Raw genomic sequence first — 24,354 nt, forward strand, 5'->3', positions numbered from 1 at the left:
TTTTCTGACCTGAATATGTAGACCGAAATTCAAGTGAAGGAGATCATGGGTTCTCTTAGAGAACTGGAGAACTGAATTCAGAGACAAATCTTCTATCCAGAACTGCTTTAGAGAATCCAAGAGATTCTTTTGTAATTTTAATCTACAGAGTTCACCTATCCCTGCTGTCAGCCTAGACATAGATAAGCAAGTCTCTAATTCGCCCATACCATCTATTAGCTCAAGTAAAAGAACAAAGGGATCAGCTAATAACAAAGAAATGAGACCAGGTCGCTAGACAGGGATGGGGAATGTCAGCTCAGAGGCCTTAAATAAGGCTAGCAAAAAGATTTGCTAAGGAAGCTACGTATAGGGGAAAGCTAGATGGTGCAGTGGATAGAGGACCAGGTCTGAAGTCAGGAAGACCTGAGTTCAAATCTAGCCTCACTTAATTACCGCCTGGCTGTGTGACCCTGGGCAAGTCACTTTACTCCAATTGCTTAAGAAAGAAAGAGAAAGAAAAGAAAGAAAAAAAGCCACACAATAACTTCCCACTGCCTAAATTCTGTAAGTTGATAATTTTGACCCTTAAATGATATAAATACCGAAATGGTCCTTGGCAGAAAAAAGGTTCCCCATCCCTTTAGAAGACTAATTTGGAATGTAACAAGTGGCCTTGAAGAAATAGTTAACAATTGTTGTATACAAGCAATAACACTATTGCTCAATGAAGTATGCCTTGAATGTAATTACAAATGTTTACTTCTGCCCATGTTAATTTCTAAATAATTGAATTTCTGAATAATTGAATTGAATTCTAATACTTGTAGCTAATATTTGGTGGCAAAGTGGATAGAGCACTAGGCCTAGAATCAGGAGGACCTGAATTCAAATCCATTCTTAGACACATACTAGCTGTAAGACCCTGAACAAGTCACTTGACTCATTTTTACTCAGTTTCCTTAGCTATAAAATGGGGATAATAAGGGCACCTATCTCCCAGTGCTATTGTGAGGAGCAAATGAGTCAGCAGTTAGTACAGTACCTGGTACCTTGTGAGTGCTACACAAATTATAGTTATTATTATTGTTGTTTCTTACTTTGCCATTGTGTTCATTTGATTACATTCTGTGTAATGTCCGTGCTATAGAAGTGTTTGTTTCTTTTACAGACACTGATAGTTTATATATATATATATATATATATATATATATATATATATATACCAATTGATGTTATTGCTATACATGGCTACTTCGCTTGATTTTGCTAGTTACCCATACTATGCTCTGCTGTTTATAATTAATTGCTTTGTACTATAGATATGCCTGTACTTTTTAAAAAAATCAATTTATTATTTATTTTCAGCATTTGTTTTAAAAAATAATTTGAGTTCTGAATTCTCTCCTTTGTGCCTCTCTTCCACTCATTGAGAAGACAAGCAATGTAAATCAATTATACTTGTAAAATCTGCTTGTGTTTTTGAGTTGTGCATATGTTTGTATTTAGGCATATTGTCATCTAATCAAGTGATGCTCTTTATGGTACCCTATCAATTGCATGATCTGATAAAACTCATTTGTTTTCAATGGTAGGTTAGTTATAGTTTTTTTTTTTTAAACAATTTTCTTTTTTTTATTATAGCTTTTTATTGACAGAACATATGCATGGGTAATTTTTCAACACTGACCCTTGCACTCACTTCTGTTTCAACTTTTCCCCTCTTTCCTTCCACTCCCTCCCCTAGATGGCAGGTAGTGTCATACATGTTAAAGTATATCTTAAATACAAATGTATTTATACGTTTATACATATATATGTATACAATGTATACATATTTATACAGTTCTCTTGCTATACAAGAAAAGTTGGATTTATAAATAAGGTAAAAATAACCTGGAAAAAAAAATGCAAGCAAACAACAACAGAAAGAATGTAAATGCTATGTTGTGGTCCACATTCATTTCCCAAGTGTTCTTTCACTGGGTGTAGCTGGTTTTGTTCATCACTGATCAATCGGAATTGAAATTGCCCTTGTTTTTAAAGTGCTAATAATTTGTGTTTATGCAGGTTTTAAGCTTATTCTGGATGATTTTTTTGCAGGGGATTTGAAACAATTTCCACTTAAGGGAGAAATGTAACCTGACTCCCTATCATGACAGTAGATTAGAGCCAGCTTTATACTTTGTAGCCCATATGCTAAATGTTAGAGAGAATTCTGAGCTCAGTGCTTTATACTTGTGTAAGACTTCTTGACAAGGTAAGTAAAGACTGTGAGAAGTAGTGGGAGTTGCCCCACTGGGGACCCAATTGGAATTGGCTAGTTAGAAATTAACTTCTCTCTCTCTCTCTCTCTCTCTCTCTCTCTCTCTCTCTCTCTCTCTCTCTCTTTCTTTCTTTTTTCTTTCTTTTTCTTTCTTTCTTTCTTTCTTTCTTTCTTTCTTTTTCTTTCTTTCTTTCTTCCTTCCTTCCTTTCTTTCTTTCTTCCATTCTTTCTTTCTTCCTTCCTTTCTTCCTTATTTCCTTCCTTCCTTCCTTATTTCCTTCCTTCTTTCCTTCTTTCCTTCCTTCCTTCTTTCCTTTCTTTTTTCCTTCTGTTTCCTTCCTTCCTTTCTTCCTTTCTTTCTTCCTTCCTTCTTTCCTTCCTTCCTTCCTTTTTTCCTTCCTTCCTTTCTTTTTTCCTTCTTTGTTTCTTTCCTTTCTCCTTTCTTTCTTTCCTTTCCCTTTCCTTCCCTCTGTCCACATATAGTATCATACACTTATCTGCATATGCACAGTCCAAAGGAATATAAATTTTGATTGTTAAAACCTCCCAAGATATCTCCGGGTTTATGGACTAGAATCATGCCTTAAACTCAAATCACTCTAGGTCTCATTGATTGACCAACAGTAAGTCCCCAGGTCAAGCTTCAGTTGGTCATTGTAGTCCAATTAGTCTCTTAAAAATGATAGAAGAGAGTGAGTATTCAAACTCAACATCATTCTTAGGTCCTGCCTGACTCTCCCCACTCAGAAGATGTGCTGTTCATTAGATACTTTTTTTGATTCTCCCCTTTTCAGATATGGACTGAACCCAAGTCATCTCTAACCCTTCAATACATAAGCTGCATTAGGTATACCTATCTTGCAGATACATTTTTTTATGTTATAGGCTTTTTTTTAAGTTTATGGGGGATTTTCTCATTAAAAGAATGCAATTATCTCTGGAAAACTATCTCATGTGGTGTTTTCTGCATGTACACTTCCAAGATACCATATCAATTTGTTCGATTTCATGCCATCCACAAGTAAGGTTAGAGCAGCAAGTGGTAATGGGAACTGAATGAAGCATACTGACTATCTTGTGATTAAATTCTGGAACTAGCTCAGCTCCCTTTCTATTCAATTATGGATTTAGTCCAATTTCTCTCCTGTGAGAAAACTTTATTCAATTATTCACAATTGGGAATTGTTAGAGGGCTTTGTTGCATTATTTGAACCTAGCCCTATGGGGCTGGGAAGCTGGACCACCTCAACTTGCTGCTTAGAGATCCCGAATCAAGAGGGCATTATGCTCTATGAGCAAAGCAGAATTGCTGTAGTTCAAAAGAAATGTGAGATACATGATTTTAGATACATATCCATTCCAAATGTTCATAAGTACTATACAGGTACATTGATCCCAACAAAGTGATGTTATTTTGATCTTCTTTGAATATGAAAGACAACTAGAAACTCTTAACTAAGGACATAGGTTCTATTGACTAGAAATGCAGTCAGATCCAAAGATTGATTCAAGGAAATTTCTTATAATTGTATATTTCAAAACCATCCACATGTTTTATCTGACAACTAGCCCCATACTGACCAAATATTGTTTCCATGTTTCTTTGATTGTTCACACACACTTGAAAAGACATGGGACATCTGTTTTTTTCTGATTTCAGGGAACTGTACCTATTCATTCTCCCCTTCCTAAACTAGAAAGTCCCCAATCTTTTCCCTAATTAGAAATCAGATTACCTAATATTGTGCTTTTGATGATTGTTTCCTTTTAATTAATTGGTCTTATTCAATTAATTGTTTTTGATGTATAAAAATCTGTCTTCCCTTGGATTCAGGGTCCAGTGGTGAGCTGATAAGGATTGTTCTTGATTTGTTATGCAACTGAGAAGCATTGTTTAATTAATTAATAAATCTTTCACCTACTATAAGATCAAAAGGATGATGATGATAACTAATTTTAATACAGTGTTTTAATGTTATACAAACATTATCTTGTACCTGGAGAAACTTACATGAAATGATGCTAAGTGAAGTGAGTAGAACCAAGAGAACATTGTATGTGGAAACAAGATTGTGCGATGATCAACTATGATGGGCTTGGCTCTTTTCAACAATGAGGTGACTCAGGGCAATTCCAATAGTTTTGTGATAGAGAGAGTCATCCTTATCCAGAGATAGGACTATAGGGACTGAATGTAGATCACAAAATAGTATTTTCACTTTTTTTGTTGTCATTTGCTTGTTTTTTTCTTTCTCACCCCACCCCCCTTTTGCTCTAATTTTTCTTGTGCAGCATGATGAATATGGAAATATGTTTAGAAGAACTGCACATATTTAACCTATATTGGATTACTTGCTATCTGGGAGAGGAGGGAGAAGGGGAGAAAAATATGCAACACAAAGTTTTACAAGGATGAATGTTGCGTTTTGAAAAATAAAAAGCTATTATTATTATTTTGCTGAGGCAATTGGGATTAAATGATTTGCCCAGGATCACACAGCTAGGAAGTGTTAAGTATCTGAGGTCAATTTTGAACTCCAGTCCTCTTGACTTCAGGGCTGGTGCTCTATCCACTGCGCCACCTAGCTAAACCAAGTTATTATTATTTTTAAAAAATATTATCTAGCACAATTCTAATAGATTTGGAATGGAAAATGCCAATTACATCCAAAGAGAGAACCATGAAGACTGAATGTGGATGGAAACATTTTCATCTTTTTCTTTGTTGACTAGTTGTTAGGGTTTTTCTTTTGGTCTGATTTTTCTTGCATGACTAACAAATATGAAATATCTTTAGAAGGATTGCACATATTTAACCTATATCAAATTTCATGTTGCCTTGGGGAGGAGGGAGATAAAGGAGGGAATGAGAAACACAACGTTTTACAAAAATGAAAGTTGAAAACTATCTTTATGTGTATTTGGAAAAATAAAATATTATTGAGGGAAAAAATTTAAATAAAGAAAAAAGAGCTTTAAAAATCCCACAAATATTATATTGCTTTACTATCATAACAACCTTGGGAGGGAAATGCTATTATTATCCCCATTTTATAGGTAAGGTAACTGAGAATAAGTGACTGCCCAGTGTCGCAAGTTTTTCTGATTCCAGAAAAAACAAGAACATCTGTTGTCACTACTACCATTTTAATATAATCCTAAAAATGCTGGCTAGTGGTTAGAGTACCAACCCTGAAGTCAGGAGTACTTGTATTCAAATCTGACCTCAGACACTTAATACTTCCTAGCTGTGTGACCCTGGGCAAGTCACTTAACCCCAATTGACTCAGTCAAAAAAAAAATGCTGCTGTAATAATGAGATGAGAAAAAAATTGAGGGAAGGAACAGAAGCAAAGATGGATAAAATGAACTGTTTTATAGATAATATCATGATTTATTTGGAGAATCTTAGAGATTCAATAAAAATAATTGAAACAATAACTTTACTAAGGTATCAGGACATAAAATAAGCCCACAAAAATCATCAACCTTTGTATATTCCAGTTAACACATAAAAGAGAAAGAAAAAAAACCCATTTAGAGTAACTATGAAAATTTTTAAATATCTGGTTGTCAAACCACCTAAGCGAGTTCAGGATCGATGTGAAAACTGCTACAAAATGGCAGAGTGCATAGAGACCTGGCCTCAGAGCCAAGAAGACCCAGGATCACATTCAACCCCTGTCTCATTTTGGCTGTTATATTTGGCTATGTTAGTTATATAACTTCTCATGCTCTCCATAAATCTCTAAGAACCTAAGTTATAGAACAAGTGTCAATTTGTATTGTTGCAAGCAGTTTCTTTTCTAAGAGTTTCTTAAATCAATTAAATCACAGGTATGCCCATGCCCCCCCCCAAAAAAAATAAAAGAAGGCAAGTAATGGTTGTTGTTATAAGATGCTAATTGTTCATGATTGCATGGTGCCCATATTTTTTTTAAATGATGATGATGATACAATCTACATTAAGATACAAATTTAGTATTATATCTACCAAACTACTAATGTTATAAAAAGATACAGAATTTATCTTTAAAAAAAAAAAGGTTAAAAATACAATGGGGAAAATGAAAAAGGTAGGAAGAGCATCTAGAATTATTAGACTTTAAATTATGATGTAAAAAAAATAAGTCATTCAAATTATTTGGTACTGGATTAAAAAACAAAAAAGTTAATTAGTGGAACAGAGTAGGTTAAAAATATCAAACATGGTAGTATAAGGTTTAAGAAATCTACACAAGTCCAGAGAAGGATCACAGCTACTAAGAGACATTGAGGATGGCAGAAGATCCAGTTAGTGGGAAAATAATAGATACAAAAAGAAAGGAAAAATCAAAAAAGCATCAAAAATATACACATAAAAGAATTTCATGAGGATGTGCAGAAATTAATTGTACAATTTTGTTACCAACTTATTAAATTTAATATAGTTTTTCAAAAGAACAAACTTTATATAACAAAAGTTCAAGTTTGTTTACCAAGCTTTTTGGTTCTTTATTTGTTTAGATCTTGGTGTTTGTTGGTAATTATGAAATTCTTTAAAAAAATTTTTTTTTAAAGGACGAGTAACATTAACATAGTTTCTGGTTCATAGTTAGTAGGCTAAAGATGGAGATAGGACCTATGATTTTTTCAGTATAAGGAACTCCCAGAGGAGGAAACTCCCTTTACTTAAAGCTTATTGGTACCTACTCTGCAATTTATTGTCTTTAGAGAATCATCTAGAATATCTTAAGTAGTTAAGTAATTTGCTCAGAGTTACTCAGCCACTGAAAGATAGGTCTTGAACTAAATATGTTTCTTTAAGATGTTAGCTGTGTTGATTGATTAATTACTTGTGAATCTGAGGGATAAAAATGGTAGTTTATAGCTTTTTTTTTTTTAATTTGGACTTTTTACTTGGTCTGAATTTCTGTTACTAAATTGTCTCTATTGTTTTTCTTATATTAGTTTGAGCAAATTCTGGGGATTTTCTCTCCAAACTGCCTATGAATTTACCCATCATGAATAATTTTTCCTTTTTTGAAGAATTAGCAGCAATAAAAGATCCAATAGCCCTCTCTCAATTATAATTCTTCTTGGTTTTTCTACACCTGTAGAACAACTTCTCCTCCTTTATCTCTTCTCTTTAGCTTTTCAGGATACCATTCTCTTCTTGTTCTCCTCTTACCTATCTGACCCACTCCTTCTCCTATTCCTTTGCTGGATCCTTACTTAAATCATCTTCTCTAATTCTAGGTATCCCACCAGGCTGGGTCCTTTTCTCTTCTCCTCTATACTATGTCACTTAGGGATATCATCAGCTTCTGTGGATTTAATTACTATCTATGCTAATAATTTACAAATCTGCCTCTTTTGCATTAACATCCCTGCTGACCTTCTCCAATCTTTCAAAGATGCTTTTTAGACATCTTGAACTGGATGTCCCAGAGACATCCTAAACTTAACATGTCTGAAAATAAACTCATTTTCTTTCTCCCAAAACCCACTTCCAACCACTATCCCAATTACTGTGGTTGGCAACACCATTCTCCCAGTCCCTCAGGCTCCTAATCCAGGTGTTATCCTAGACTCTGCTTACCTTCCACTCCCATGTACAATTTGTTGTTTAGGCCTGTCATTTCATTTTTGCAACATTTCTTCAGACACTGCCACCACCACCCTGATGCAGACCCCAGTCTGGACTATTTCAATAGACACTGACTCTACTTGCCTCAAGTAACTCCTCAGTCCAAGCCATCTTCCATTCAGCCATCAAAGTAATTTTTCTAAGGCACAGGTTCATCCATATCGTCCCCCTACTCAAGAAATTCCACAACTCCCATTAGCCCCTAGGATCAAATCCTCTGGCACTCAAAGTCATTCATAACCAAGCCCCTTTCTGCCTTTCCCACACTTTACTCCCAAAACATACTTTTCCATCTAGTAACACTGGCCTCCTGGCTATTCTAAGAATTAAATCATTTCATCTCTCAGATCCAGGAATTTTCTCTCATTATGCCCTAAGCTTAGAACACTTCCTTCCTCACCTTCACCTGCTGCTAAATCCCAGTAAAAATCCCATTTTCTACAGGAAACTCTTCCCAACTCCTTTTAATTCTAGTATCTCATCTCTCTTAATTATTTCCTATTTATCCTATATATAACTTGCACATATATATATATATATATATATATATATATATATATATATATATATATATTTGTTTGGATAGTTTCCCTTATTGAATTGTGAGCTCCTTGAAGGTGGGAACCATCTTTTTGCCACTGTTTTCTACTCCTGGAGCTTAGCAATGTCTGACACAGAGTAGATATTTAATAAGTGTTTATTGTATGAGAAATTAATTCTTTCTTTGTAGTGGTTTGAAACTGGAAACTGAGTGGATGCCCATCAGTTGGAGAATGGCTGAATAAATTGTGGTATATGAATATTATGGAATATTATTGTTCTGTAAGAAATGATCAGCAGGATGATTTCAGAAAGGCCTGGAGAGACTTACACGAACTGATGCTGAGTGAAACGAGCAGGACCAGGAGATCATTATATACTTCAACAACAATACTAGATGATGACCAGTTCTGATGGACCTGGCCATCTTCAGCAATGAGATCAACCAAATCATTTCCAATGGAGCAGTAATGAACTGAACCAGCTACGCCCAGAGAAAGAACTCTGGGTGATGACTAAAAACCATTACATTGAATTCCCAATCCCTATATTTTTGCCCACCTGCATTTTTGATTTCCTTCACAAGCTAATTGTACAATATTTCAGAGTCTGATTCTTTTTGTACAGCAAAATAACGGTTTGGTCATGTATACTTATTGTGTATCTAATTTATATTTTAATATATTTAACATATACTGGTCATCCTGCCATCTGGGGGAGGGGATGGGGGTAAGAGGTGAAAAATTGGAACAAGAGGTTTGGCAATTGTTAATGCTGTAAAGTTACCCATGCATATAACCTGTAAATAAAAGGCTATTAAGTAAAAAAAGAGAGAGAGAAATTAATTCTTTCTCCTTTATATTTAACAATCAATTATTTTATTAGGATAAAAGTTTTTTCTCCTTATTTAATTAGTCATCTAGAAAGCAACCAAGAAATCTCTCTCAAAGATTTACCCAGGTGGAAAATGCCATCCATATCCAGAGAGAGAAATAGGGAGACTGAATGTGGAGCGAAGCATTTTTGTTTGTTTGTTGTCTTTCTCATGGTTTTTCTTTTTCTTTTTGGTATGATTTTTCTTGCACAACATGACAAATATGTTAATATGTTTAAAAGGATTGCACGGATTTCACCTGTATAAGATTGCTTGCTGTCTTGCGGGGGGGAGAGGGGGGAGGATTTGGGAACACAAAGTCTCAGAAAAATGAATGTTGAAAACTGTCTTTATATGTATTTGGGAAAAATAAAATACTATTAAGAAAAAAAAAAAGATTTACTCAGGCCAAGATCTAATCAGACAGTAAAAGAAATTCTGAGTTTAAGCCAATGAGTGCATGCATGCTCATAGTGTTTGCTCAGACAAATCTGGGGAAATGTTTATTTTCCCTTTTTTCAGTCAAGTGATATAGAAATTGATATGTCTTTAACCAAGATTTGACCCAGTCTCTACCCCAAGAACCTTAATAGGGTCCACATCCCATTAAGTTAACCAATCAGAGTTAACTGGTACCTCTCAGGAACACTTACTCTTTGAAGAACCTGCAAGCCCACTATCATGAGGGATCTTTGGTCTGAGAGACAGCCAAATGATCATTTTATTAATATACATGCAGGTCTTATTGATAAAATGATTAAATTACCCAGAAACTCTCTTAATTTTTTAATCATCATAATTAGCTGCCTGATTAAAAAAAATAAGATAATTAAATTTAAGTTGCAGGGTTTGTTTGTTTTGAAAGTGGGGTGAAAATCAGTTTATTATAAATATTCTTTCTACAGCATGGGCGTTGGCGGTACAGTGCCCCTGCAATCTGGAAAACCCATGCAAAATTGTTTGTTCTTCTCTTTCTTCCAGAGAAGAAGTCTGAATTTTTTCTTTTTGTTTTTGTTTTTCTTTTATGGGATATTTACAGTACCGTATTGCAAAATTTGGGTGAAGTATTTGGTCATAGGCTCTATGTCATCTGGTGGTCTTTCTGTGTTGTTTGTGACTTCTGCAAAACTTTCCTCCCAAAATTCCCATTTGACTTCTTTTGCTCATAATATGTCAAAACTGTGATGGGGAAAGTTGTAATGTGGAAGGGATAATTGTATACTGGACTTAGGAAAATAAATGATGTTGGGAAGTACAACAGACATTATAGTAATTAAAACTTCCACACAAAGATTAACTATGAATTTATACATTTTATGTCAAATGCAGGAAGATTATACAAATCATCTGTTGTCATGAATCTATCCTAACTAAAGGGAATAGTGGCAGATTATTTTCCTAATAACATTTGATATCAGATGCTAAGTGAAGTGAGCAGAACCAAGAGAACTTTGTACACAGCAATGCAAGATTATATGATGATCGATTTGGATGTGGCTCTTTTTAACAGCAAGATGATTTAGGCCAATTCCAATGGAATTGTGGTGGAGGACTATGGGGACTGAGTATAGATTATAATATGGTGTTTTTATAATTTTTTGTTGTTTATTTGTTTGCCTCATTTTTTCTTTTGTTCTGATTTTTTTGGGGGGTAATGCAGCATGATAGATATGGAAATTTGTTTGGAAGAATTGAACATGTTTGACCTATACAGAACTTCTTGCTGTCTGGGGAGTGAAGGGATAGGTAAAAGGGGAAGGAGGGAGAAAAGTTTGGAACATAGGATTTTGCAGAGGTGGATGTTGGGGACTCTCTTTGCACCTTTGAAAAAAGGACTATTATTATTTTAAAGGATTTAATATCAGACAATTCAAATGTGACTTTATTTGCACAGACCTTAAGTAATTTTCATACTGTATTCCCTGTCATTTGAAGCAAATTCATCAAATTAGCCTAGAGTTAATCTTAAAATAGTTATCTAACTTATGCTTTCATTCAAAAATGGTGACGTATTTAAGTGGGAAGTGCAAGAAAAAATCAATAATTTTGCTCATTGCTTTGGGCTTCATGCCTTAAGAAAGTGGGGTGCACCAAGAGGTGAGCTAGAGTCCACTCCTACAAAATCTTGAGAACCAATTGTCAAATTTTCAATGTGAACACTTACACCCTGAACATGTGCAGATGCTATACCTATACCTCCATTAAGCAGATGCTTAATTTGTTTTATTGATTGTCTAGACTAGGAAATTGATGTGGAAAGTGTAAATATTACAGATTAAACTTTCAAATGTATTCTGTGTACTTTTTTTTTCAAGAGAGCCAATTGTAAAATATTTACCAGTATAACTCTGAGTGTATTCTACAGCTTAGAAAAAAAATTTTACCCTTGACTCAATTAGCACATAGACAGAATAAATAAATGCTGATTCTTAGCCAAGAACATAAAAGCTGAATTGCCTCATTAATAGGGTGTGGGGAGAATGGTGGGGAGGGAGGAAATAACTCCTGAAGAAGAAAATTATTTATGCTCTGTGTTTTAGACAGGATTTGTCACAGACAATATATTAATATGCATGCTTTTCTGCTGGGACAGAGATTCAGCTAGTCATAGACCCTAGTAATCAAAATATCCTCTCTGACCTGAGGACCTTCCATCTTTACACTTTGTAGTAATTGTGAAACAGAAGATACAATTCCACAGTGAAGCAAAACAAAGACAGAAAGTTTAAATTGAAGAGTTTTTTGTTTTTTTTTTTTAATTTACCAAATAGAATGATTCTAATGTTAATGTTAACTCACAGAGAAAATGCCTTCCCCAAACTTCTCTGTTCCCTCTAAGGAGTCCTTTTTCAGTCCAGTCAAAGGTAAATAAGGAAGCCCCTTCCTAAATGGATTAAATAAAAATATATTTCCACTCCTTTTTTGGTCATAAATACAACAAATATTCTCTATTCATCTACTCTCAGAGAATTACGATACCATACTGAAACTAGTTAGGTCTTCAGGGAAGACTGATTAAGTCCTTGCCCTCAAGAGACTCCAATAACTTTAGACAATAGAATTCTGTCATAAATTTAATTTTTAATTTTTAAAATAAACTAAAGTTCTAGTATATACTGCTTTTACACCTAATAACCAGGCTAGGTTGAGTGTTCGAATAGAGTGCCACCTGGTGGCTGTTATGTTGCATTCTGAGCTAATCAAAACTCCTTAGGGTGGATGGATATTTAACCCAATGATGGCTGTGTTTATGAATGAATAAGTCAGTGTCATATTTTAAAAATTTAAAGCCCTTATGAATAGGTCAAAAAGACTCCAGTTAATTTTTGGTTTTTTTTTGTTTTTTTTTTTAACTAGCCCTTGTTAGGTTCATTCTGTTCTTGGCTTGGGGATGCATTTTTCCCATTTAATACATGGTCAGGAAATCCAGACCTGTTTTTTCATAACATCTTTTAAACCAGCTGTTCACATTCCAAATACTTCCTAAGCTCTTGTCTTCAGTGTTCAGCTGTGCAAACCACTTGTGCCCCTAAGGTCCCCAATTTCTTGCCAAAGTCTTCCGGCAGTATCATTTCTCTCCTGTGAATCATCAAAACTCATAGTCATCCAATTTAATAAATCTTGGGAAGCTGACTATCACATCCTGGCAAACATGCCCTGGGATGACATCTCTATTATTGTTAACAGATCCAATTCTTACTGGATGATCAAGTCTGAATCTGCATCATAATTCCTTGGAGGAGAAGCAGATATTTCCTCTTTTTTGGAAAGAACCTCATATTTCTATTTTTTATGTTCTGGGCAAATGACTTCATTTATTTTGTTTTATTTTTAATAAGTTTTAATTTATATTTTCTATTTCTTACCACACTATAGTATCTCATGTATCCCTTCCCTTGTCCTACCCCAAGAGTTATCCCATATGACACTATTTTTTAAGAGAGGAAAAAAATCAGCACAATTGATCAATACATTTAAAAAGTTTAAAAACATGTTCAATATGTAATGTCTATGGACCTCCAACCTCCACAAAGTGGTGTTTCGAAGGGTGACCTTTCATGTATTTTCATTTGAGTTCTACTGGATCTTTGTAATTTTGATACATTCATTTTTTGGGGTGTTATGCGTGTGGGTGTTCTTTTCATTTACATTATAGTTATTGTGTATGTTGTTTTCCTGGTTGCATCATGTTTTCATGTAGATTTCCCATACTTTTCTACATTTATCACACATCTTTTTTTTTCCCAGCATAATCATATTTGATTACATTCATTTACTACAATTTATCACAATACAGTCATTCTCCATTTGATAGCATCTACTATTTCCATTTCTTTGCTATCATGAAAAGTAATGCTATATTTCAGTGTATAGGGGGACTTTCTTTTTATTGATGGCTTTTAGGTCAGAAATTCAGTAATGGAGTCTACAATTCAAACAATATAGATATTTTAATCACTTCTAGTTGCATAGTTCCAAATTGCTTTCCAAGATGGTTGCCTCATTTCACAGATCCACAAACAATGTATTACTGTGCCTATCATACTACAATCCTTCTATTATTAAATATTGTCATTTTTACTAATTTGTACGATGTGAGATAAAACTTCAGGTTTGTTTTGATTTGTGCTTCTCATTATTAGTTATCCCGGGCTTATATTTATTTCTTAGCCATGTGTTCTCTTTTTCCTCAGTATAATATTGTACTACCCTTCAACTTTGTGACAAGTTAGTTAGTCTGTTTCTCCAGATGGTTTTTCTTTACTGTTTTCACATTGGAGCCCTTCTTTGTTTTTTAAGCGTAAGGAGTAGGGCTGTAATTTTCACACAGAAGAGGCTGGGGAGCCTATTTCTGGAAGGACATTGATAATGTGTGATGGAAGTGCCCTGCTCCCCAATTTGGAGCATGAGTAGATATCCCATAATTGGTTCCAGTCTGCTAACCATATAATGAAGACATGAATTGTTGATTGGCTGCTGGGCAGGAAATCTAGGGTGCGTTCAAAAGGCTAAAGCTAACCTTTGTTTCATCCCCCTTCCTGCTGGCTGCTGTTCAGATAGCTTCTACATTTAAAAGGTCCTTCTCTCTTTCCCAAATCTCCCCAAATGAAGGAAGAGTATCCTTCAGCCTCTTTTTGGCTAGGACAGCAACACTTCCCAGGACTTTTAGTAGGCTACCAAAAAAAAAAAAAAAAAAAAAGTAGAAGGAAGAAAAGAGCAGCAGATAATGTTGCACTACCATGTTAAATTCCAAATATACTTTTTAAAATCTAGTGTTGTAAATAAACTGGCTAAAATGTCCATACCCTTTGACCCAGAGATTCTGCTGCTAGATAGATACCCCAAGGAAATCATCATTATAGAAGATAGTCTCCACATACACCAGCAATTATTGTAGTCGCAAGGAAGTGGAAATAAAATAGATGCCCATTAATTGGAGAAATGGAGAAACAAGTTGGTAATGTGAATGTAACAAAATATAACTGTTATGTAAGACAGACAGAAAAGGGCAAATGCAGAGAAGCATGGAAAGAAACAATCTGATGAAAAGTGAAAGAAGCAGAGCCAAGAAAACAATATACAATGGCTACAATAATGTAATTAGAAAGATTACCATAAAATAAGTAAAAAGGATTATTACAAAATTACCCAGCAATCAAGGCCTCAAAGAAGAGATATGACATGTTTCCCCTTCTCCTTTACAGTAGTGAAAGCATTCTATAAGAATGGAATGTTGTATATTAAAATTTTTTTTCACAGTAGTAATCAGGTTTGTTTAATTTTTATTTTCTTCTTCCTCTTTTGCTTTTTTTTTTTAAAAAACAAATTCTTTGTTTTAAGGAATGGATCTCTGGGAGTGGGGAAGTGAGATTGTTTTTAAACAAAATCAATAAAAATCTATTTAAATTTTAAAAATAAGTAGTATGGAATTGGGATTTACTATTTCATATGCAGTCCTCTTTTTCTATTTTCTATAGGAAATGTTTATGTCTATTGATGTTTTTATATATAGACCATATATATAGACTATATAGTATAGTTAGTTGGAACCAGACAATGATTTGGGATCAGAGTTGAATAGGAGTAGGCTTAACTTCAGGGAATCACAAAGCTTCTTTACTCACCTTAGAGTTTTTATGAAAGTTAAGGTTCATCTTTTTAAGACTAACATTTAACAGTGTCATTATATGTCTGAAACACAATGGTCTCCAAAGAATTAAAAATGAATATCTCACAGAGAACAATGGAGAAACACTTGTTGGATATGAGTAGATTGTAACATAGAATCAATGAGGCATCCAAAGAAGGACAGGGTCAAAATCTGGGAACTGTGAGAAGAAAAGAAAATGGACAGGTTCTGTAGGAAAAATAAGAATGACAACTGGAGGGCTTTACTGGTACTTCACAACGTCTGGGGGAAGTACAGAAGGTTTGGATAGATCCCCTTTGGAATACTTATGGGGAGACATGGACCAAGGTCCCCACAGGACGTACATCATGGTTAGGTGCAATCTACATCAATGGAGAGAATTTCCAAATAAATGAGATTATAGATCCCTTTGAGTATTCACTTTACCAAGCACAAACCTTTACTGCACTAGTACTTTAAGTACTTCTTGAGATTGATTAAATTAAGATTGACACTAGTTTTTTCTTGGCATTCATTCATTTCTTTTTTTAAATTAATTTTATTTTTTTCACTTTATTTTTTCCATAACATAGTTTTCAACATTCACTTTTATAAGATTTTGAGATCTTTTTTGAGATTTTTTTTCTCCATTCCTTCCTTATCTCCAAGACTCCCAGACAGTAAGCAATCTGATATAGGTTATACATATACAATCATTGAAAACATATTTCCATATTAGTCATATTTATGAAAAATCAAAACAAAAGTAAAAACCACAAGAACAAAAAAAAAGTGAAAAGAGTTTGCTTTGATCCTCATTCAGACTCCTTGGTTCTTTATCTGATTGCAGAAGGCATTTTCCATCCTAAAGATTGATACTAACAGTGCAATAAGGACAACTGGATCTGGGGTGAGGAAGGCCTCAATTCAAATCTGGCCTCAGATGCTTCCTATCTGTGTGACCCTGAACAAATCACAACTCTATTTGCCTCAGTTCCCTCATCTGAAAAATGAGATAGAGAGGGACATGGCAAACTACTCCAGTACCTTTTCCAGGAAAACCCCAAATGGGGTCATGAAAAGTTGGCCACAACTTAAACTACTTACCAACAACAACAATCTTGCTATGGTCTATATGTTTACATCAGTGATCTCAAGCAGGATAGATGCACCCTGTGCTAAGTATTGGGAATACAAAAAGAGGGATAAGACAAAGCCTGCCTTCAAGGAGTTTACAATCTAATGATGAAGTTGTTGTTCAGTAGTGCCCAACTCTTCATGACCCTATTTGGGGTATTCTTGGCAAAGATACCTGAGTAGGTTGACATTTTCTTCTCCAGTTCATTTTACAGATGAGAAAACTGAGGCAAAAAGGATTAAGTGACTTGCCTAGGATCATACAGTTACTAAGGATCTTGGGTCAGATTTTACTCAACATGATGAGTCTTCCTGATTCCAGACCCAGTAACTCTATCCATTGTGCCATCTAGCTGCACCTTAATGGCAAGGACAAGATGCAAATAAAATCAACAAACTATATACAAAATAAATAGGAAATAACTATTAGAGGGAAAGCACTTAGACTAAGAAGATTTGTGGTACAGGGAGAGAATAATCTAATTTATTTTTTAATCTACTAATATTTAACATATAAAGTTGATACTGGTGCTCTCACTTGATCATTGTATCTATTATATGGTCAGATATCAGATATGGTATACCAGGTATCCTGAGAAAAGAACAAGGATTTCAGAACATTGTTGTGCTCTTGCTTATTCATTCATTTCTAATGTTTTGTAGTGTGCGTTCAGTTAAATGATGAATTATGCTCTCTAATTTTAACTATATTAATTTTCACAAAATGGACAGGCGACTTGAAAGATTCTTGCAAAGAAATCTCAGATTGAAGATCATACTTGTTGAATCACAGATGAACCAAAAAAACAACAGTTCTCACTTCTCTCCTTTTAACTCTTCAACCATACTGTGATTTAAAAATGATGATTTAATCAGATCAGAGGTTGATCCCACAAAATTCAAAATGATCAAGAATTTTAGAAGTCTAAACTTTCATCTGCTATCATTTATATGAGCCTTGCTTTAAGTGCCAGTTAGTCAATAGGAATTAAATAAATATTTACTGCGTGTCTGGAATATGCTAAATGCATATTTTATCTTAATATACTTGCTAATAATTGTATGAAGCCATCTTATTTAACAGGTCATTTAAAAACTAAGTTTTTATGGCTGAGCATTGTATGAGGATGTTATATATAAAATATTTTTATCACTGCATGCTTAAAAACTTGGGGTTTTTATTTAATTTAATTTGATTTTTTTGTTACATTTTAAATTCCATACTGTCTCCCTTCCTTCCTTCCCAATCCAAACTAGAGAAGGTCACCATTTCACACAGACACAAGCATAACCATACTATGCATACTTCTAGTTATCAGTTTTCCCTGGAAGTGGATAGCATCTTCCTTCATGGATCCTTTGTAAATGATTTGAGTATTTATAATACTCGGAATAACTTAATCATTCAAGTTGTTCTTTGAACAATATTGCTGTTATCATATACAATGTTCTCTTGGTTTTGTTCTTTTCACTCTTCCTTATTTTATGCATGTTTATATTTATTTCATCTTTTAAAAAGCATCTTTGGTGCATGTTTTATAATGTAATTTATAAATTGTAAATAAATATGCATGTATTTGGGATGCATGCTCAAAATTCATTTTTGCTGACAGACAGGTACATGAACAGAAATCTGGAGACTACTGTTTTTTAAAATCTGTTATTTTGGTCACCATACCATTCTATATGAAGTCTAAAATTGATTTTGCTATTTTTTGGCCACCATGTTACACAGTTGACTCAAATTGAGCTGACAATCCACCGAAATTGTTGTAATCAGTTGTACTTCCAACCTATGGCTTACATAAGTGATTCCTTAAGCCCAAATGTAACACTTTACCTTTATTTCTTATAAATTGTATCTTATGACATTTGGTCCATCCTTCTAATTTGTCAGTATCTTTTTCAACATACAATATGTTCACTATACTTTGCATTGAGGCCTAAAGAAGGACTATTATATATTGGCAGAGATCCAGAGATTCGTGGACCACTTCTTGACCACTTAGGACTCATACTTAGCCCCTCTGCTAAATCCCTTGCATCTCCATCCCTTCCTGGAGTTTCTAGCTGAAAGAGTCTTTCTTTTTCCCTTCCCCACACTTCTTTTGTCAAAATATTAGAGTTTTGGAAAACGAAAATCCTCTTCTAAAAATGACAGGAAATATTTCTGCCCTGAAACAGAAGGAAGATGTTCTCAGGGAAGTTATGCTTGATACAATAAATGCAAACAAAAGATCCAAAACAAGTACTGTGAAAAATCTGAAAAGGAAGAGATCACTTTTAGCAAGTGAGATCAATAAAATATTTCATAAAAGATTTAGGCCAGACCTGGACCTTAAGAAGAAAAATAAACATATATGGTTGTTCTAGTCATGGTGAAAGGTATGAACAAGAACACAAGAAGGAAATGGAGTGCTCTATAAATGTGAAGCTTTCATTCTCAAAGTCATTCTCAACTCATTACTCACAGTCACACATAGTTTATCATCTGTTGCCAAATCTTGTTTTGTTCTTGCTTGAACATATCTCTTGTATATGTCATCTTCCCCCCACATAGATAGCCACCACCTAATACACACCTTCATCTTCTTATTCCTGGAGTACTACAATCACCTTTTGATTTATCTCCCTTCTTCAAGTTCCTTCTTACTCCAAACCAAACTCCATTCAGCTGCCAAAGTGACCTTCCTTAAAAGTAGATATGACCATATCTGCCATTTCCCTACTCAGTAAACTTCCCACAGGATCTTTGACCTATAAAGCTCTCCATTTTCTGGTTCCTATCTACCTTTCAGGTGTTCTCACACTTTTCTTCCCTTCATATACTCTATGGACCAGCTACCCTGGCCCACTTCCTATCTTATTTCATATGAAACTTAGAATGTTTTCCTTCTCATTTCTACTTCCTGTCCTCTTTTATCTCCTGTTGGAGACTATTTCCCCTCTCCCATCACTGTTAATGCCTTCCCTATAAGATGGCCCTTCACTTATATCTATTGATATCTTGTACATAAATTATATTCACATACTTATCTGCATGTTGTTCTATCATTAGAGTGTAAGCATCTTGAAGGTAGGGACTGTTTTTGCCTTTCTTTGGTAACCCCAAAACTTAACACAATACCTAGCATATAGTAGGTGCTTAATAAATGCTGGTCGAATGACCTACCTCATAGAATTGTGGAGAGTAGAATGAAATAATATTTATTTTGAAAGTGTTTGGTTTGAATTAACATGAAAATTAAATTTAAAGGTTAACATGTAAATTAACATGCTAAATTAAAGATTAGCATGTTAATTATTAATTATCCATTTTTTGCCCCAGAAAGGAATACTTCAGTTTTCTGTATCAACCTAGATTATATTCTCCCACATATGTTCTCAGACTATGTGGGGAGAGTGGCCTGTTATGAAAACAGATTAACTAACAACTTTGAGTCAGAGGGCTTAACAATTATTGGTCCACATAGGAATCTTCCACAACTAACAGTTTCTGTGCTAGCTGCTTTCCTCCTCATCCTCATTATTTTCGGTCTGGGCAAATCCTCTTTCCTTCTGATCTCAAATAGATGTAGCACTGCTGAGCTTTTTTTTTTTACTTTTGATTTACAATCATTCTTAAAAGAGGATTGAGAAAGTGTTGTGTTATTATATTGGCCAGCATTTCCCTTTAAGCTAGAGTACTTCAAAGCTCATCAGATTGGTTGTCTCTGAGCAAACAACAAGTCCAACCATCTCTCTTTATTCACCAGGATTCTACCAAGTTCAATCAGTTGTTAGTCAACTGATTCAACAGCAAATCAACTGCAAATCTTGTCCTTTGCCTTTCTGCTACAGGAACCTCTGAGAGGCCTCTACACTAGATAACCCTAAAAGACAATTCAGGTATCTTCAAATAAGACTCAACTTTCCCCCAGGCAATTAAGAACTGTTAACTGATACCTTCTTGCCTTTCTGCTGGTTTCTTCATAGCTCCAGTAGCTAACCAGATTTGCCTCCTGTTGAGTTCTCACTTGTCTATTCTTGACCATTCCTACCAGATTTTCCTTCCTCACTTCACTGTTTTTAATGGCTCAAATAAAAGCCTTTTAGTAATCAGTGACTCACCTTTCACTCATGAAGTAAAAAAGGAACAAATTCTCCAGTTCTGTTAGTTAATTAAACCAACAATCACTTTGTAATCATCTCATAAGGAAATGAGCAAGGAGACCACAATGTCCTGTATCCTCTGCCTTTCTGGTCCTCTTAACATTCTCCATCTCTGAAATCTGTGTTTGTTTATACTTTCATTTTATGTTTGAAGTGCATAAAATCATTTTCATACCACTTTTTTCAGAATGAAACCATTCACCTATGAAAGGGGAATCACTTTACATCCTTTAAAAGGTGATTTAGGTGTTTTTATTTGTGCAGAAACCTATTTTCTGCCCTTTTGGGAAACTAAACTTAAATTCTATTGGAAAATCGTTCATTTACACATGGAACTTAGCACTTTTTAATTAAACAAAGGTCTTTCCTGACCATTTAAACTAACAAACTATTCATCTATGAAAGCGACATTACCTTATATTGTTTCAGGTAGATCTATTTCTTTTTGAAAATGAGTTTTTATTGAAATCTTTTGTTTCTTACATTATCATAATTATGCCAAATATCCCTTCCTCTCCCTCTTAGAGAGCCATCCCATATAGCAAATAGTATTTTTAGAGAGGAAAGTTTGTTTTATATGTGTTATTTCTTTCAAGTGTCACAATAATGCTACAAGGTAGGTATGATTATTATTTATATTTTACACAGGAAGAAACTATGGCTGACTTGTTTAGGGTTAGAAAACTGATGTCTAAACAGGATTTGAACTCAGGTCTTCCTGACTTACAATCCAATATATTATTCCTGTGCTACTTATCTGCTTCTTGACTTATTTCATATTTTTCATGCAAAAGTACTTTTTCTGACCCCTTTCCACAATCAAGCTGCTCACTTCTTAAACGTACAATACCTCCATAAGCATCTACATCTGTGCTGGGAATGTCTTTAGGGCAAGTGGTTGATCCATATTAACTCATATTAGCAAGTTTCACCTTATTCCTGCGAGAAGGTGGTGCTTATGGGGGTCTTTCAGAACTGAGGACTTAACAGATCAATTAGCAACATATTCTATACCTGGAATTTTGCTGGACTTCGTTAAGATGACCATATAACCAAATAACTGTTAGCAATCTGCTGCTTCTGACAAAATCCTTAAAATACAGCAGGGGCTGGGGTTGCTATCAGCATTAATCAGCCCTTTAAGAAAAAAAAAAGCAAGAAAAAAGAGATGAGAAGAAAATTCTCAACGTGGGACTCTTGAGGTATGCAGTGCAGGCTTTCAGATAAGCAGGATAGCCAACACTAAAAAAGATGTTTGATCAACAATAGAAAACCATTAAAATACAAGCAACTCTATAGAATCACATAAATTGAGAGTTAAAAGAGATTTTTAGAGACCATCTAACCCAACATGTTACATAAAAGGAATCCTTCTTATAACATATCTAACAAGCTATTCAACCTCTGCTTGGAGATCTTCAAGTAGAAATAATTCACCACATCTAAGAGCACTTTATTCTACTTTTGCACAGTTCCTAATTGTTAGAAAGTTTTTCTTGATCTCAAACCTAAGATTACCTTCTCGTAACTTTTACCCATTGTCCCTGGTTTTCACCTCAAGGGCGAAACATAACACATTATATCCCTTCTCCTCCATATGACTTCACTTGAAATATTTAACCCATATCAGTCAATCTTCTCCAGATTAAATATGATCAATTTCTTCAACAAAACTCAGGATTTGTCCAGTATCTTATTGGGTGGGCAATTTCTCCTCTAGTATATGTAAGGAGGCCAAATCATATATCCCTCCTCCTAGAAAGAAAAAGGAGGGAGCCAGGATCTTATAAGATGGTTTCTGTTGTTAAGTTGTTTTCAGTATTGTCTTATTATTCATGATCCTGTTTGAGGTTTTGTTGGCAAAAGATACTGGTTGGCCATTTCTTTTTCTAATTCATTTTACAGATGAGGAAACTGAGACATACAGGATTACTGAACTTGTCTAAGTCACATAGCTAATGAGTGTCTGAGGCTAGATTTGAATTTATGGAGAGAAGTCATCCTAGCTACCTAGAAAATGGTATGCATTGGTTATATTATTAGAAAGTCAGTCAGCACCATGGCCAGCATTAGAGGTGAAGTTGAGACTTGCTGTTTGACTGGTTCAGCACTGAGACCTGGGGAAAGCAGGTAGACTTTCTTAGTCTTGGAAGTATACTGTGGAAATCTATAAAGAAGGATATACTTCTATGGAAATATATACAGGGAGTTCCTGTAAATATGTATTTTTCTTAGGACAGTGATGTCTTATTTTTTTTTTTTTTAGAGATTCTTAATGGTAAAGTATCAGTGTTTTGATCAAGACTGTGATGAGGACTTTCAGAAATAGTGGTCTGCATTTCTCAGTTGGTGCTAAGGAAAAGAAAAAATAGGGAAAAACTGAGTAGATAATTTGAGAGACATGCCAAGGACAAGAGGCCACTTAAGGACAAAAGGATGAAAGAAAGTCAGTAATGTAGACTTTTTAGTTAGCAGACTACCAATCTGATATTAATATTTTCAACAGAAATAGAAAGAAGAAAGGGAAGGTTTTGGGGGAGAGATGAGGAGCTCCTATTTAGACAAGCTAAATGTGAGGAACAGAGTTATATCCAGTGTTATATGGTTCAAGCAGCTGCACATGTGATTTTTTCCGTGTGCCCTACCACTATCCCAGTATTATCACCATGACCAAATAGCACCACTTGTCATGATATTTCACATGAGACCCTAGGGAGTCCAAGCCACTCCCACACAAAGGGGCATTATTCTTCAATAAAGTTATTTCTATACCAAGAGACATTTTCTCCTCCCTATTTTCCCTCCCCCCCAACACACACATCCAGTGTCTGAGTATGGCATTCCTGAAGCTTCCAAAGCAGCAAGAGTTTCTAAACTTTACAGGAATGAGTTTCCCTCTAGTTGCTATCTAAAACTGGTATCAGCCAGGGAAAGAAAAAGCAAAGCTTTTTTCCCTCATACAAATCCCAAACCCTTGCTCAGCAGGTTTGTCCTATCCCTGCCCTTATCCTTAAAAAGGTAAAATAACCATGAGCTTCATACCTATCGTTCTTTTCCATTGGAAGTCGTGAGTAGAAAGAAGAAGAGAAAGAAAATGAAGAAAAAAAGGAGGAAGGAAAGTGAGGAAAAAAGAATAAAAGTGGGGAGAAGAAAATGAAAAATGGAGTAGAAAATGATGAAAAGGAAGAAAATCAAAAAAAGGAGAAGGAACAGAAAAAGAGGAGGAGAAGAAATGAAAGGAAGAAGATAGGGGCAGGGGTCTCTGAAGGACTAAGAGGTAAAGATCAAGGAGACAAAAGAATTCAAGATGAGCAGATATGGCATTGGGCTGAGGTCTGGGAAAGTCAGATACACAGAGACTGATCGAGACTGACAGAGACAGAGTGACCCAAAAGATCTCAGGGATGAAAAGCAACTGAAAAAGTATGATAGTCCAAAACATACATGAGCAGCAACAGTAACCTTTATCAACTTTTGTTTGAAGATCTCCAATGATGGGAAGGCAGCTGGTTTCATCTTTGTACTGTTTTATTATATGAGCTTTCAAATTTATGATTCCACTGAGGGAATAATTGCCAAGTTAGTCCTAGAATTCTACCCACTTGGATCCAGGTTAAGTTAATCAGGAACAAAACTCCAAGTCTAGT

The 24,354-nt window shown here is 34.8% G+C and overlaps 1 long non-coding RNA gene across 2 annotated transcripts in view; it reads right to left on the reverse strand.

Moving 5' to 3' along the window:
* The window catches only part of LOC116420727, a 40,051-nt gene that overhangs the window by 10,044 nt on the left and 5,653 nt on the right, over positions 1–24,354 (reverse strand). For both annotated transcript variants that reach the window (XR_004231139.1, XR_004231138.1), the window contains exon 2: positions 21,722–21,844. This is a non-coding gene — a long non-coding RNA (uncharacterized LOC116420727). The remainder of the gene's footprint in view (positions 1–21,721; positions 21,845–24,354) is intronic.

The sequence above is a fragment of the Sarcophilus harrisii genome, chromosome 1 (assembly GCF_902635505.1).
Source record: "Sarcophilus harrisii chromosome 1, mSarHar1.11, whole genome shotgun sequence".
In the NCBI taxonomy this organism is placed as follows: domain Eukaryota; kingdom Metazoa; phylum Chordata; class Mammalia; order Dasyuromorphia; family Dasyuridae; genus Sarcophilus; species Sarcophilus harrisii.